The sequence below is a fragment of the Lissotriton helveticus genome, chromosome 2_1, assembly GCF_964261635.1.
Source record: "Lissotriton helveticus chromosome 2_1, aLisHel1.1, whole genome shotgun sequence".
In the NCBI taxonomy this organism is placed as follows: Eukaryota; Metazoa; Chordata; class Amphibia; order Caudata; family Salamandridae; genus Lissotriton; species Lissotriton helveticus.
Genome location: NC_136059.1, coordinates 554,575,288 through 554,590,242, shown reverse-complemented (window position 1 = coordinate 554,590,242; position 14,955 = coordinate 554,575,288).

Sequence of the window (14,955 nt, the reverse complement as noted above, 5' to 3'; positions counted from 1 at the left end):
TTGTTTTTCCCAAATGATGAAAATCCCTCCTTCTTTCCTCACTCTGACTTTCATCATTGTGAGAGAAAGACCCTTTGTGATCACTGAGCAATGGCTTCTTTAGTAGCTTCAGCTGGTGCTTCCCCACCACCTCCACCACATCCAAGGAAGAGTGGACCACCTGCTCAAGTTATAATTCAGCAAGAAGAGGAAGAAGAGGAAGACGAGGAAGAGCAGGAAGAGAGGCAGTTTTTGCCTGAGGAACCCAGGACGTCTCACCGGAAAGAAAACTTCATTTGGCAATTTTTTAAAATTCCCAAAGGTCAGAAAAAAGTAAATGCAAGATACGTAACTTGCCTTATATGTCAAGATAGACTGTCCAGAGGAACCGAGAAAAAATACAGTTTCGGAAACTACACAATGCATCGCCATATGACTAGGTGGCATCCTAACAACTACAGTGCTGCACAGTTTCGGAACGACCTAGATAATCTCCCTATTATGGCCAGAAGATCTGTTGTACCGGAAGTAACGGGACCAGAGGGCAGGGAGATGGTGCCAAATATACAAATGAGATTTGGTGAAGTAAAACACATCTGCGTATTTTGCGATGGATTCATTTGCTACGGAGAAAGAAGCATCACTCTGATCAACAGAGCTATTGACTATCATATGCAAGTTTGTACGAAACGCCCAAAAGAATAAATACTTTTTTTTTGTTTTGTTGCTCCTGTTGAGCCCTTTACAATGAATCGTTTTCATTGCCCCCTCCAAGAAAAACCCCCAAAAATATAAAACTGTTCAGAAAAATTCAAAAAAAGTAAAAAAATGTTCTGAAAAATAATAAAAAAATATAAAACAACAAAAACAATAAAAAAAAAGTTCTTTTCAGAACTACCTCCCCGTTATTAAAAAATTGGTACAATATTTGGAACTGTGCCAACCTCTATTTCTCTTAGTTCGCTTCCCAGTTCGCTCGCCGGTACGCGAACCGGAAGCGAACCAAAAACAGTAAGTATAAGGGAAGGAAACAGACACTTATGTTAAAAGAAAGACAGCTATAGGGGAGTAAACTAGAGATACTATTACCCGTAATCCACTGCTGATGATGTCACATATTACATCATTCATGACATGCTCAGTGACATCATCAGCAGAGGATTGCGGGTTTTTTGGCAACGTGCCTTATCCACGGTTTAATAACGCTGCCTTTTGCTTTATATAAGTTTTCAAATTGTATGAAATATATACCAATAGGTCGTTATGAACCTTTAGGTAGTGCTTTTCTTCATGAGGTCTGGTCGCTTCCATACACATACAGATGTTTCAAAGATGATCAAGAAGTTTATCTGAATGGAGAGGAATGCACTGAGACGCCAGATCATTCACTAATGTGTAGGCACATACAGTTACACGGTTCATGCAACAAACACCGAACAAATATGGCTTGCGTGTTGCAAGGCACGCCAGTTCCTGCTATCATCCCCACGTTCAAGTTGTTGGAAAATGGTAGTTATTTGATGCTCAATAATGAAGATTGTTCTGAGTTAATTAAAAGTATTCCTTTTATCGTAACAGTAAGTGAACGGGTTATTTGCTGCAGAAATGTTCTATTTTCTCCCACACATGAACATAGGGAGTTTTCAATCTGGCCACAAATACCAACCTTGGGAGAGATTTCAACGGCATGGCAAGAATAAGAGCTCTTTTGTCTCAGAGAGAGGTGGCCTTGAGTTCGGCCCGTGAAACTTTCGTGCTTCACATAGCGAACACCCGTACAGAGGTGCAGACCCTTTTCAATTCAGATTTGCCTTTCAATTTCAGCAAGATGGTTCGGACTATCTTTAACGCATCCTCCACAAAGGCCCTGGCGCACTTTTTTAAAGTTGTTACCAGTGGTCTCGTGACTTCATTTGAGAAAATCTTTGGAGTCATCCCTGCTTTCTTTCATTCTATTTTCTCCACTCTGCTTCGTGGATTGGCATTTTTACTTGCATTACCAGCGGACGCTCTTGTGCTTTTTTACATTTTTAAATATGGATGTCCCTCCTATGCAACCTCCCACCCTGCAGCTGCTGACACTGTTCCGCAATCGCATGCTAGAATATTATGGCACAATGCCGTTGGCGATATTAAGCACGGCATATGGATTATCTTTTCGATTCTCCTACTTCACCTGTGTCCAGCCTGTATTTCACTGCCTGACCTGTGATTTCGATTGGGCCATTGATTTGTGTCTCTGCGGACCGGTTTCTCCTGACGTCGACTTTAATCAGCTGATGACTCCTATCATTACTCACGAGTTGGTTTGTCCTGGCGAAAGGATTATGGCTGTGGCATTGATGCATGGACTAATTGGTCCCTGGAATTTATTGGCGGCAGCACAGTCTTTCTTGGAACAGAGCTTTCTTGAAAACCCACCGAGCTGTCCTCTGATGGTGATAGAGGATCCGGTGCTGGGAGAGCACGTATGTTCTTTTCCGCTTTTAAATTGGATGGCTGAACTGTTTTCGGATGAAGACGGTGACTTCCTATTGGAGGCTGTTGCAGCTTATTTTGCATACACAGTTATGTCATAGACCTTTTTCATGTTTGATATGCTGAGTACTAGCATTTCATTGACAATTCATTGACTTATTTGTCAAGTTTTTATTATTTACCTTGCCTATTGGCTTAAGACTCGATAAAGTACTTGACTGTTTTATTTTTCTTTAGCATTAAATTTTCCTAGTTTTTAATGCTTTACCTTGCGGACCGTCCACATATAAACTTGCAATCTGCTCTCATGAGATGGCACTTCTATTATCTTATTCAGTTCGTTTCCGGATCATGGGGAGGTGTCATCTAGGTCCTGGATATCTTTACACCGTGTTAAGTTAGCATGGGCTCATTACCGGTTTAAACGCCATTTTTCCTTTTTTGCAACTTCTGCACACGACACTTAGTTGTTGCTTTAGCTTTCCACCTAGTAGTTCATCGTGGTTTACATGAGAATAATATGTTATTGCTCTACTATCTGCTTTGCTTGTTAAACTATATCTGTACAGCGAGTGCTAAAGTTTCAAGAACAACACGATACAGAATTGTTATGAGGTCTGATCTCCACGACTTCATACTCATAACATAAGTGCAACTTCTGCCAATTCTGGGCATGAGGCGGGTTTTATATTGCTTTGCCGAACACACATACACAACAGTTGATGCGGTTCACATGAAGAGAGAGCTGGTGTATGCTGATGTGATTCCTTCAAATCTAAGACACTAAAGTATGGGCACGCCCTAAACCAACACAAAGAGACCTTCTTAGCAAATAATATAATATGTGTATTAGGGAGGGTGAGATATAAGCAGCCGCGGGCCGTGGAGGGAGTTACGGTGAGGCAGGGAGGCGGGGAGGGGGAGAAGCAGGGTGGAGCCCTCTCTACCCTACCCCTCCCCCTCCCCGCCTCCCTGCCCCACCGTAACTCCCTCCACGGCCCGCGGCTGCTTATAAGTGTTGCTAACTCTTATTCATTTACAGCATGTTAACATACTGTCACCATTCGCTTTTTATGTACTAGTAACTATGCTGGTAATTTTGCTACTGATAATATGTGTACTTGTATTCTCCACCCTGCTTCTCCCCCTCCCCGCCTCCCTGCCTCACCGTAACTCCCTCCACGGCCCGCGGCTGCTTATAAGTGTTGCTAACTCTTATTCATTTACAGCATGTTAACATACTATCACCATTCGCTTTTTATGTACTAGTAACTATGCTGGTAATTTTGCTACTGATAATATGTGTACTTGTATTATCTAAGATACTACGCCTGAGAAGACGGCATTAGTAAATAAACATTTCAAATACACATGTGTTCTTCTTAACTCCATGTTCTGGTTTCTAAGAAATATATAACGACCGACTGTTCATGAGTTCCACGTATCCTGAGGTACTATAAGTTCATATTCTGGATTGTCTAAACATTGAGAGTTTGTTATATCCAATGTGACACTGTACCTAGCTTGCGAAGGAGTTTTTGATTACTAACGTGAGTTTTGGGACACCCTAATTCGCCGAGGTTCCAATCCTCTGTCCACAGTTCTGTGTGAGAACAGAAACCCTGCAACAGGGGCACCCCCGACCCTTGCTGGAGCTTCATCACACTTGCGATACAACTCCAGCAATGCGCCACCTTTACGGCACAGATACATCACGCATCTGTGCTGTTTTTGCCCCATGATGCGCCGCATTGTAAATGCAGCACACCATAGGTGACGGAACAGCGGCACAGAATGACTAACACATCCCTGGTGATGCGCCAGTCATCATAAATGTATCCCTATGCTTCTTATCTTGTTAGAGATGAACCGCCATATGTATCATCAAAGTTTTTTGCATTTCCTAAATAGCGAACTTTAAGGAATAAATAGCGATTCTTTACCATTCCTAGTTTGCGATTAGCTATTTGCTAATTACAAATTACCCATTCATTTCCTTCATTTCCATAGGGCGGTTGGACTCACTTTTAGCTCGAACGGCTGAATGGATTTCCACGAAACTTGGCAAAATTGTAGGGACTGGTAGCCCGATGTGCCTTTGCTATGTCTCAAGATATATGCTCCAGTGGTTTTTACGAAAATTAACTTTGAAAAATATATATTGGGCTACATTGGCCTATATATATGTTGGAGCCCAAATGTAGCCCAATGTAGCCCAATGAAGCCCAATGTAGCCCAATGTAGCCCAAAGATGGCCGCCAGACACACAAAAAAACAAATGTAGCCCAAATATCAGCCAGATGTAGCCCAACTATAGCCCAGTGACAGAATGACCAATCAGCTTCGCAAACCTCCGTTACGCGAAGCGGAGCGCTGTTACAGATATATATCTTTTTTTGAACGTTAATTTCTCAAAATCCACTGGAGCACATATATTGAGACCTAGCAAAGGCACATCGGGCTACCAGTCCCTAATATTTTGCCAAGTTTCGTGCAAATCCATTCAGCCGTTCGATTATTATTATTATTATTTTTTTTGCCCCGCGGGGCCCTTTTAAAACCTCCACATCAAACCTAGGGGGTCAGCGAGGATCTACTATGCCCCCTTATGGTTATTTCCCCCTTTGTTTTGGCCTCCTCTTGTCTCTCGATCCTACCGAGAGACAAGATGGCGGCCGCTACGGACTTTTTGGAATGTTGACAGACGCCAGAGAACCAATCAGCTTCGCTTCACAAAGCTCCGTTGCGCGAAAAGTACGCGTCCTGGGACGCTGCCCGGTCCGCTGTTACAGATATATATCTTTTTTTAAACGTTAATTTCTCAAAATCCACTGGAGCACATATATTGAGACCTACAAAAGGCACATCGGGCTACCAGTCCCTACAATTTTGCCAAGTTTCGTGCAAATCCATTCAGCCGTTCGGGCTAAAAGTGAGGCCAACCGCCCTATGGAAAACTCAATGTTAAAAACACGTTTTGGGACCCCCCTTTTTTCTCGGCCCCCCCTTGACGAACCCCCCCCCAAATTTTCAAGGGCTGCTCAGAAACAAAATGTGCCATTTTCCTGAAAATTTCAGCCAATTCCGTCCACAAACGCCAAAGTTATTAGACATAGAATTTTCAAAAATCCCATAGAGAAAAAATCCTAACTATATATACCTACTGGCGACCGCCAGTAGGTAATATATATATATATATATATATATATATATTCACTGAAAAAACCATAAGTGTCAGGCCTTATATAGTTAGGAATTAGCATTTAAAAAACCTTTGAAATTCAGTGAAAAAAACATAGGTTTCAGACCTTATATAGTTAGGAATTAGCATTTAAAAAAAACTTTGAAATTCACTGAAAAAACCATAGGTTTCAGGCCTTATATAGTTACGAATTAGCATTTAAAAAAACCTTTGAAATTCACTGAAAAAACCATAGGTTTCAGGAGTTATATAGTTAGGAATGAGCTTTTACAAAACCTTTGAAATTCACTCAAAAAACTATAAGTTTTAGTGGTGTTATGGTTAGCTGGACATTTTACTCATACAAAACCATTGAAATTGCTCCTATATAGTTAGTTGTACTAAGTATATATCGCGCACCCGCAATCCACTGCTGATGATGTCACATATTACATCATTCATGACATGGTCAGTGACATCACTGATGACATCTCAAATGACATCACTGATGACATCACTGATGACATCATCCAGTGAATGTGGTTTGCTTCGTTATTTAAATATGCATTATATATATAGCAATTTGCATTGAAGAATGAGTGGATATATAAATAAATATTTGGATGGAGGATTTAGTAGCAGTGTAATTGACTGTTTACTTGACCAATTTATAATGTCTCACTAAATATAGTGGATAGTAACTAAACTGTGTGAATATCTGTATCACTTTGTCAGTTGTTGTGTAAACTGATTCTACAGTTGGTTACTAGCTATGTGAAAGTCTATATTAGTTATTGATTAGTTAACTGAGTATTTGTATGGGAGTGTGAAAGTGTGTGTGGTTCGGTGGAGGGTGTGTGACTGTCCAAAGATGTGTGAATAGTTTATTCAGTAGATATAGGAAGTTAAAACTACATGTTCTTTGGGTGAGGGCATCTCTTTATGGGTGTGGTGATGAGCAAATATATTTCTCAAAGGTACAGGCCCAACAAACTAGAAAAATAAAAGGCAGTGTATGTGTCAGTTGTTGTATATAGATAAGTATACATAAGACACAATGATTGTGTGAGTGACTGTATGGATAACTGTATACTTGTAATAATGATTTTATAATTCACTAAGTATGACTTACTATCTAAATGAATAGAAGAAGTGGTGTTTGTATAAGTGTTTTGCTGAGTAAATATGTAAGTATGATCCATTGTTTGCATAAGTGAGTAGGATGACTTCATATGTGAATAGGATGCGTGCTGTTGTTTAATGTCGATATAGATGTATAAGTATTTTTGATAGTGTTCTATTGTTCATTGACAGCATGTATGAGTGAATCCATAGGTAAGGGATTAGATGTGTGTATACATGTATGAATCACTGAGTGGATTTTTAGATACTTGTATTGCTGTGATAATGGATTAAAAAATGATACTCTGTATTTTACAAAGAGTGATGAAAAATTGTAATAGTGTATGAAAAGGTGTATGTGATTGTCACGTGGATGATGTCATCAGTGATGTCATTTGAGATGTCATCAGTGATGTCACTGACCATGTCATGAATGATGTAATATGTGACATCATCAGCAGTGGATTGCGGGTGCGCGATATATACTTAGTACAACTAACTAGGAGCAATTTCAATGGTTTTGTATGAGTAAGTAAAATGTCCAGCTAACCATAACACCACTAAAACTTATAGTTTTTTGAGTGAATTTCAAAGGTTTTGTAAAAGCTAATTCCTAACTATATAACTCCTGAAACCTATGTTTTTTTCAGTGAATTTCAAAGGTTTTTTTAAATGCTAATTCCTAACTATATAAGGCCTGAAACCTATGGTTTTTTCAGTGAATTTCAAAGTTTTTTTTAAATGCTAATTCCTAACTATATAAGGTCTGAAACCTATGTTTTTTTCAGTGAATTTCAAAGGTTTTCAAATGCTAATTCCTAACTATATAAGGCCTGAAACCTATGGTTTTTTCAGTGAATTTCAAAGTTTTTTTAAATGCTAATTCTATTAGCGGATAACGTTTAAATATATTAATATCCTAGTGGGACCACCTGAGCAGCCCTAGGGGGTCAGGGTGTTCCTACCCTGACCCCTTTTTGTGTTCTACACGTTTGTTTTTCTGCTTTCTTGTGCCTAATTCCTAACTATATAAGGCCTGAAACCTATGTTTTTTTCAGTGAATTTGCAAGGTTTTTTAAATGCTAATTCCTAACTATATAAGGCCTGAAACCTATGGTTTTTTCAGTGAATTTGCAAGTTTTTTTATATGCTAATTCCTAACTATATAAGGCCTGAAACCTATGGTTTTTTTCAGTGAATTTCAAAGGTTTTTTAAATGCTAATTCCTAACTATATAAGGCCTGAAACCTATGGTTTTTTCATTGAATTTCAAAGGTTTTTTAAATGCTAATTCCTAACTATATAAGGCCTGAAACCTATGTTTTTTTCAGTGAATTTCAAAGGTTTTTTAAATGCTAATTCCTAACTATATAAGGCCTGAAACCTATGTTTTTTTCAGTGAATTTCAAAGTTTTTTTTAATGCTAATTCCTAACTATATAAGACCTGAAAGCCCACCAGGAATCTCCAGTATGCACCAGGGGACTGCATTGCAGAGAGGTGTAATTAAGCCACGGCCCTTTTTACACCTCTCTGCAACGCAGCCCCCGTGCATGTTTGAAGAGGGGGAACTCATTCCCCCTGCATACTGGGGGCCCCTGGGGGCCAACTAGCCCACCTGGAACCTCCAGTATGCGCCAGGGGGCTGCATTGCAGAGGTGTAATGAGGCTATGCCCCTTGTTACACCTCTCTGCAACGCAGCCGCCTGCCGCGTTTGCAGAGGGGGAACTAATTCCCCTTGCATAATGGGGGTCCCTGGGGGCCAACTAGCCCACCAGGAGCCTCCAGTATGCACCAGATGGCTGCATTGCATAGAGGTGTAATGAGGCCACACCCTTTTTTACACCTCTCTGCAACGCAGCCCCCGTGCATGTTTGAAGGGGGGGAACTAATTCCCCTTGCATACTGGGTGTCCCTGGCAGCCATCTTGTGCCTTGTTCGAACCAAGGCACAAGAAAGCAGTGAAACAAAGGTGTGAAACTCCCAAAGGGGCCAGAGTAGAAACACCCTGACCCCCTAGGCCTGCTCAGGGGGTCCCACAAGGACCCCCAAGGCAAAATAAATATATATATATTTTTTTTAAAGTCGCGGGGTACAAAAAAACAATAAAAAATATATAAATCAACAATAAGAATAAAAAAACAGTTCTTTTCAGAACTACCTCCAATTTATATAAAAATGCTACATTTTAAAAAAAACTTTTTTTCTCCAGGGTACGCATACCGGTACGTGTACCGATACGTGTACCGGGGCGCGCACCCCCTCAAAAAAAATAAAAAAAATAATGAGTGTGTGTGTGAGTGGTGCGTGTGTGGGGGGGTGGCTGTGGGGTGTGTGTGTGGGGTGTGTGTGTGTAGGATGTGTGGGTGTGTGTGGGGTGTGTGTGTGTGGGTGTGGGTGTGTGTGGGGGTGTGTGTGGGGGTGTGTGTGGGGGTGGGTGGGGTGAGGAATGTTTGTGTGGGTGTGGATGTGTGTGTGTGAGGTGTGTGTGTGGGGTGTGTGTGGGGTGTGTGTCAGAGGTGTGTGTGTGTGGGGGGTGAGGTGTGTGTGGGGGATGTGTGCGGTGTGTCTGTGAGGTGTGTGTGTGTGTGGGGGGGGAGTGAGGTGTGTGTGGGTGGTGGGGTGTGGGGTGTTTGGGTGTGGGTGGAGGTGTGGGTGTATGAGGTGTGGTGGGGGTGTGTGGGGGGGGGTGGGTGTGGGGTGTGTGTGTGTGTGTCAGGGTATGTGTGTGGGGCACCCCCTCAAAAAAAGAAACAAATAATGAGTGTGTGTGTGGTGTGTGTGTGGGGGGGTGGGTGTGGGGTGTGTGTGTGGGGGGGTATGTGTGTGGGGTGTGTGTGTGTAGGATGTGTGGGTGTGTGTGTGGGTGTGTGTGTGGGGGGTGTGGGTGTGTGTGTGAGAGGTGTGTGGGTGTGTGTGGGTGTGTGTGTGTGTGTGTGTGTGAGGTGTGTGTGTGTGTGTGTGTGTGAGGTGTGTGTCAGAGGTGTGTGTGTGTGGGGAAGGGGTGAGGTGTGTGTGGGGGATGTGTGGGGTGTGTCTGTGAGGTGTGTGTGTGTGTGTGTCTGAGGGGGGATGAGGTGTATAGGTGTGTGTAGGTGTGTGGGGTATGTGGGTGTGGGTGGGGATGTGGATGTGTAAGGTGTGTGTGTGGGTGTGTGGGGTGTTTGGGTGTAGGTGGGGGTGTGGGTGGTGTGTGTGGGGTGTGTGTGGGTGTGGGGGGTATGTGTGTAGGATGTGTGTGTATGTGTGGGATGTGTGAGTGTGTCTGTGAGGTGTGCGTGTGTGTGTGTGTGGGGGGGGAGGTATGTGTGTGGGATGTGTGAGGTGTGTCTGTGAGGTATCTGTGTGTGCGTGTGTGTGTGTTGGGGGGGTGAGGTGTGTGTGTGAGTGAGTGTGTGTGGGATGTGTGGGTGTGGGTGTGGATGTGTAAGGTGTCGGTGTGGGATGTGGGGTGTTTGGGTGTGGGTGGAGGTGTGCGTGTGTGAGGTGTGTGTGGGGAGTGTGTGGGTGTGGAGGTGTGGGGTTGTGTGTGTGTGGGTGTGTGTGGGACGTACTTGTAGGTACCTAAAACAGCCACAGAACCAAAAGCTCTTTTCAGAGCTACCCTACCTGTAATCACTCAAAATGATTATTTTATTATTTATTATTATGATTATATAATTTTTTTCACTATTTTTCCCCATGGTACGCTCCCAGGTACGCTCCCCGGTGCGCGTACCGGGTGCTCCCCCCGCGAAAAACGAAAAAAAAATGTTTTTTTTGCCGCGCGGGACCCTTTAATGGCCCCCACATCAAACCTAGGGGGTCAGGGGGGGTCTACCCTGCCCCCTTTTGGTCATTTCCCCCTTTGATTTTTGCCACCTCTTGTGTCTCAATCCTACCGAGACACAAGATGGCGGCCGCTGCGGACTGTTTCGAATGTTTACAGACACCCGAGAACCAATCAGCTTCCCGTGCGCAAGTCGCGTGGCGCGCCCGGAGCGCTCCCCGTTGCGCGTACCGGGGCGCGGCCATAGATATCTAAATTTTTTTTAACCTAAATTACTCAAAATCCTCATATCTTGAGACATAGCAAAGGCACATCGGGCTACCAGTCCCTACAATTTTGCCAAGTTTGGTGAAAATCCATTCAGCCGTTCGAGCTAAAAGTGCGACAGACCGCCCTATGGAAATTAACATGGGGAAAACACGTTTTGGGACCCCCCTTTTATCTCGGCCCCCGCTTGATGAATTCCCCCCAAACTTTCAGGGAAGGACCGGAGCGCCGCGAGGCAAAGTTGCTGAAAAATTCAGGCAGATTCCTCATCCGGCGCCAAAGTTATTCCCAATAGAATGTTGCGATTTCCCTATGGAAATCAATCCTAACTATATATACCTACTGGCGACCGCCAGTAGGTAATATATATATATATATATATACACGGCAAGATCGTTTCATCACTCGCCGACAGGGATTTAACCCATCAAAGGGTGAAAATCGTTAGAATGACGAATTAATAACTAACATGTAATCCCATGTGATTGATTTTAACTGTACACCCCTTTTGTTAGGTACCCAAGCAGTATGGGCTATAACAATTTTGAATATATTTGTTTGAGTAGGATATGACTACTTATAATTGTGGTTTAGAATTGTCGGTGTAAGGCCGATACACGGCGAGATTATGTTTAAATACACCGACTGACACATTAATATAATATGTTTGAGGCACTTCTTTAATGAATCACAACACTAAGAAATGGCCGCCACATTAGTTGTTTGAAGTAATGTCCCTTTTTCATTTTCTTTGCACGAATAGGAAGTGATGTTTGTATATATTGTGCAAAACATGCACGGGGATGTAAACACTGATGAAGGACACCTGGTCCGAAACGCGTCTGTTTGTTTTTTTGTCCGTGGCTGATTAAAGTATCCACCGCATTTACCCCCGTGAGTGCGTTATCGTTTGTGAGTAGGAGACGACGATTGGAGCTGCCATATATATATATATATATATATATATATATATATATATATATATTCACTGAAAAAACCATAGGTTATAGACCATATATAGTTAGGAATTAGCATTTAAAAAACCTTATTTTACTCACACAAAACCATTGAAATTCCATATATAGTTAGTTGCACTAACTATATATCGCGCACCCGCAATCCACTGCTGATCATGTCACATATTACATCATTCATGACATGGTCAGTGACATCACTGATGACATCACTGATGACATCTCAAATGACATCACTGATGACATCACTGATGACAACATCCAGTGACTGTATGTTTCTGTAAAGTTAAAATATGTCTTACATATTGAAGAATGAGTGGATGTATAAGTGTCTGGATGAAGGATTTAGTAGGTGCGTGACTGACTGTATGAGTGAGTGATTAAATGTGTCTCACTGAATGCATGGGTTAGTGACTAAACTGTCTTAATTTGTGCATCATTATGTCTGTTGTGATGTAAACTGCTGCATGTGTTGATCATTAGCTATACGAGAGGCTATATGTGTTATTAATTGGTTGCCCAAGTATTTCTATGGGAGATTGAGTTTGTGTGGGGGTGGCTGGAAGGTGTGTGACTCTGTGCACAGATGTGTGAGCAGTTTATTCACTAGGTGTATGAGTTCAAGAGTGCATGTGGAAACAGCTACATGGGCAGTTGACTGTGTGCATGAGTGTATTGATGAGTGAATGGATATCTCAATGCTACATGTCATAGTAAGTACATATGTAAAACACAGTACATGTGAGAGTTGGCATATATAAATAACTGTGCATGAGAGCCACTGAATGAGTGAGTGGTTGTATCGATCATTGTGAACTTGTATCAGGGATTGTATAAGAGAGTAAATATGTGTTAGTATATGTTTCAATAAGTAAGGTGTGTTTAACTGTATAGTTGAAGAAATGGAGGTGAGATTGTTTCTTTGCATGACTGACTGGGTGTGTGAGTAACTCCATGGATGAGTGGCAGTGTGTGAGTGTCTGTATACACTGAGTGTATCTAAGGTTATATTAGAGTCTGAAGAGGTTTATCGTATTAGCACAAGAATGATGTCAAATGAGATGTCATCAGTGATGTCATCAGTGATGTCATTTGAGATGTCATCAGTGATGTCATCAGTGATGTCACTGACCATGTCATGAATGATGTAATATGTGACATGATCAGCAGTGGATTGCGGGTGCGCGATATATAGTTAGTGCAACTAACTATATATGGAATTTCAATGGTTTTGTGTGAGTAAAATAAGGTTTTTTAAATGCTAATTCCTAACTATATATGGTCTATAACCTATGGTTTTTTCAGTGAATTTCAATGGTTTTTTAATAGCAAATATCATAAGCTGTCGAATGTCAAGTACGTGGTAAGTAAAAACATTTTCGTGTTTATGCACACTGATCTGCTTTGAATGCTGCCCCCCACCCCTCATTTCTATTAGGAGTACTCTCTCTTTGCAGATAGTGAAGGGTAGTTAACGCAGGCCTTTGCCCCCGTTGTAATCCGTCGTGCCTGCTTCTCTCTCCATTTGATTGATTGTTCTCTTTGGTTCATTCTCTATTTACAAACAAGCACAGAGTCGCAATACTCTGTTTAGTCTTTGCAGATAGCGAAAAATCGTGTAAAAAAACAAAAGGAATCGAGCAAAATCAGTAGGCCACTAATGGGATCTCTTTTTGACCTCCCTAAAATAGAAACATTAGGAACAACCTGTTGATAATACCAATGTGTATGTACATAAGCGGCGTTCATTTGTGTTCACAGTACCCCTTCTTGATTGTTTGAATCGAGCATTGAATTGTTCGAAGTTGGTTCTCTTAAGAATCTTCTCTGCCTGCAAACGAGGAAGAATAGGAATATTCTCTCTCCCTTTGCAGATAGTGAAGGGTAGGTAACGCAAACCTTTAACACGTCGTGCCTATTTCGTTCCTCATTGATTGATTGTTTCCCCAAACATTGACTGTTTGGGAATTGGTTCTTTTTGGAGGTATTCCCTGTTTGCAAATATACGTAGGAAAATCTTTGCAAATAGTGAAAGGGTACGTAATGCGGACCTTTCTCCCCCGTTGTAATCTGTCATGCCTATCTACTCCCCACTGATTGATGCACCTGTTTCACCCGGACCATTTACTAGAGATACGTCATCTGGCCCGACCAGAGAGCACCCCTAGTGAAAAGGACATATGCAATAATAACGAAGTGATCACTGTATCCTGTTAACAGAAACTTTAGCATGAAACAACCTGGAAAGAAAAGAATAGGAAAACGAAAATCAGTAGGCCACTGATGAACATGAACTTTTATTAAACAACGAACAAAGAAACGATAACATAACGTGATAAAACCTATTAATGTCCTAGAAACAAGAAAACGTTAGAAATATGCCAGTGGTGAGAGACCAGAAAAACAGTAAGAGAAACCAAATCACCCCTCGCTGTCCCACCGCCTGCCACGCCAAAAAAATCGATAGACTAGGGAAAATGCAAGTCAGTAGAACATCCGCCCCCACTCTGGAAACTTCCAAGGTGGGGCAGGGTTGCGGCTACGCCCAGCCGGGAGCAGCCCATATAAGGCGGGTCCTGCTGCCACGCCTCGGCCAGGAGATCCTAACGTAGGGTGTAGCCGGAGGAGAGGCCGAGGCCAGCGGGACCCGGCCAGGGGATTGCCTTTACAACGCTGAAGAGTTGCAGGGGGGGGAATGTCTCCTCGACCCTCCCCTCTCTCTCCCAGTCCGGCCGCGGTGGCCCTTGAGAGTTTCAGGTAGTCCCGCCACATGCTCTTCCGGTCCGGCCACCAACGGTCGGGGGGCCGAGGCCGACGGGATCCGGCTGCAGCCGATAAACCAAGGAACCCGTTCATGGGGCCAGAGCCAGGGGCGTCCGGCCGACATCCACCGGAAGCCCGGCCCGAAGACGGACGGGACACTTCTTCTTTCTTGAATAATGGCTGCGACAACACTGGGGGGGGATGTCTTGCACATGCCTCCGACCCCCCCCCCCCCCTCGTCCTCATCGCCTGGTCCGGCCATAACAAATGTCAAGCGAGACGCCGTGGGGTGCACTGGGAGGGAGAGACGATGCGAACAGGCCTCTCCCGCCTCCCCAGTGGAGGCTTCCCACCTGCACCCTCAGCGCTCCAAGCGCCCGGAAAAGGGTTCTTCCACTGTGGCGATGCTGCAACGTCTCGCC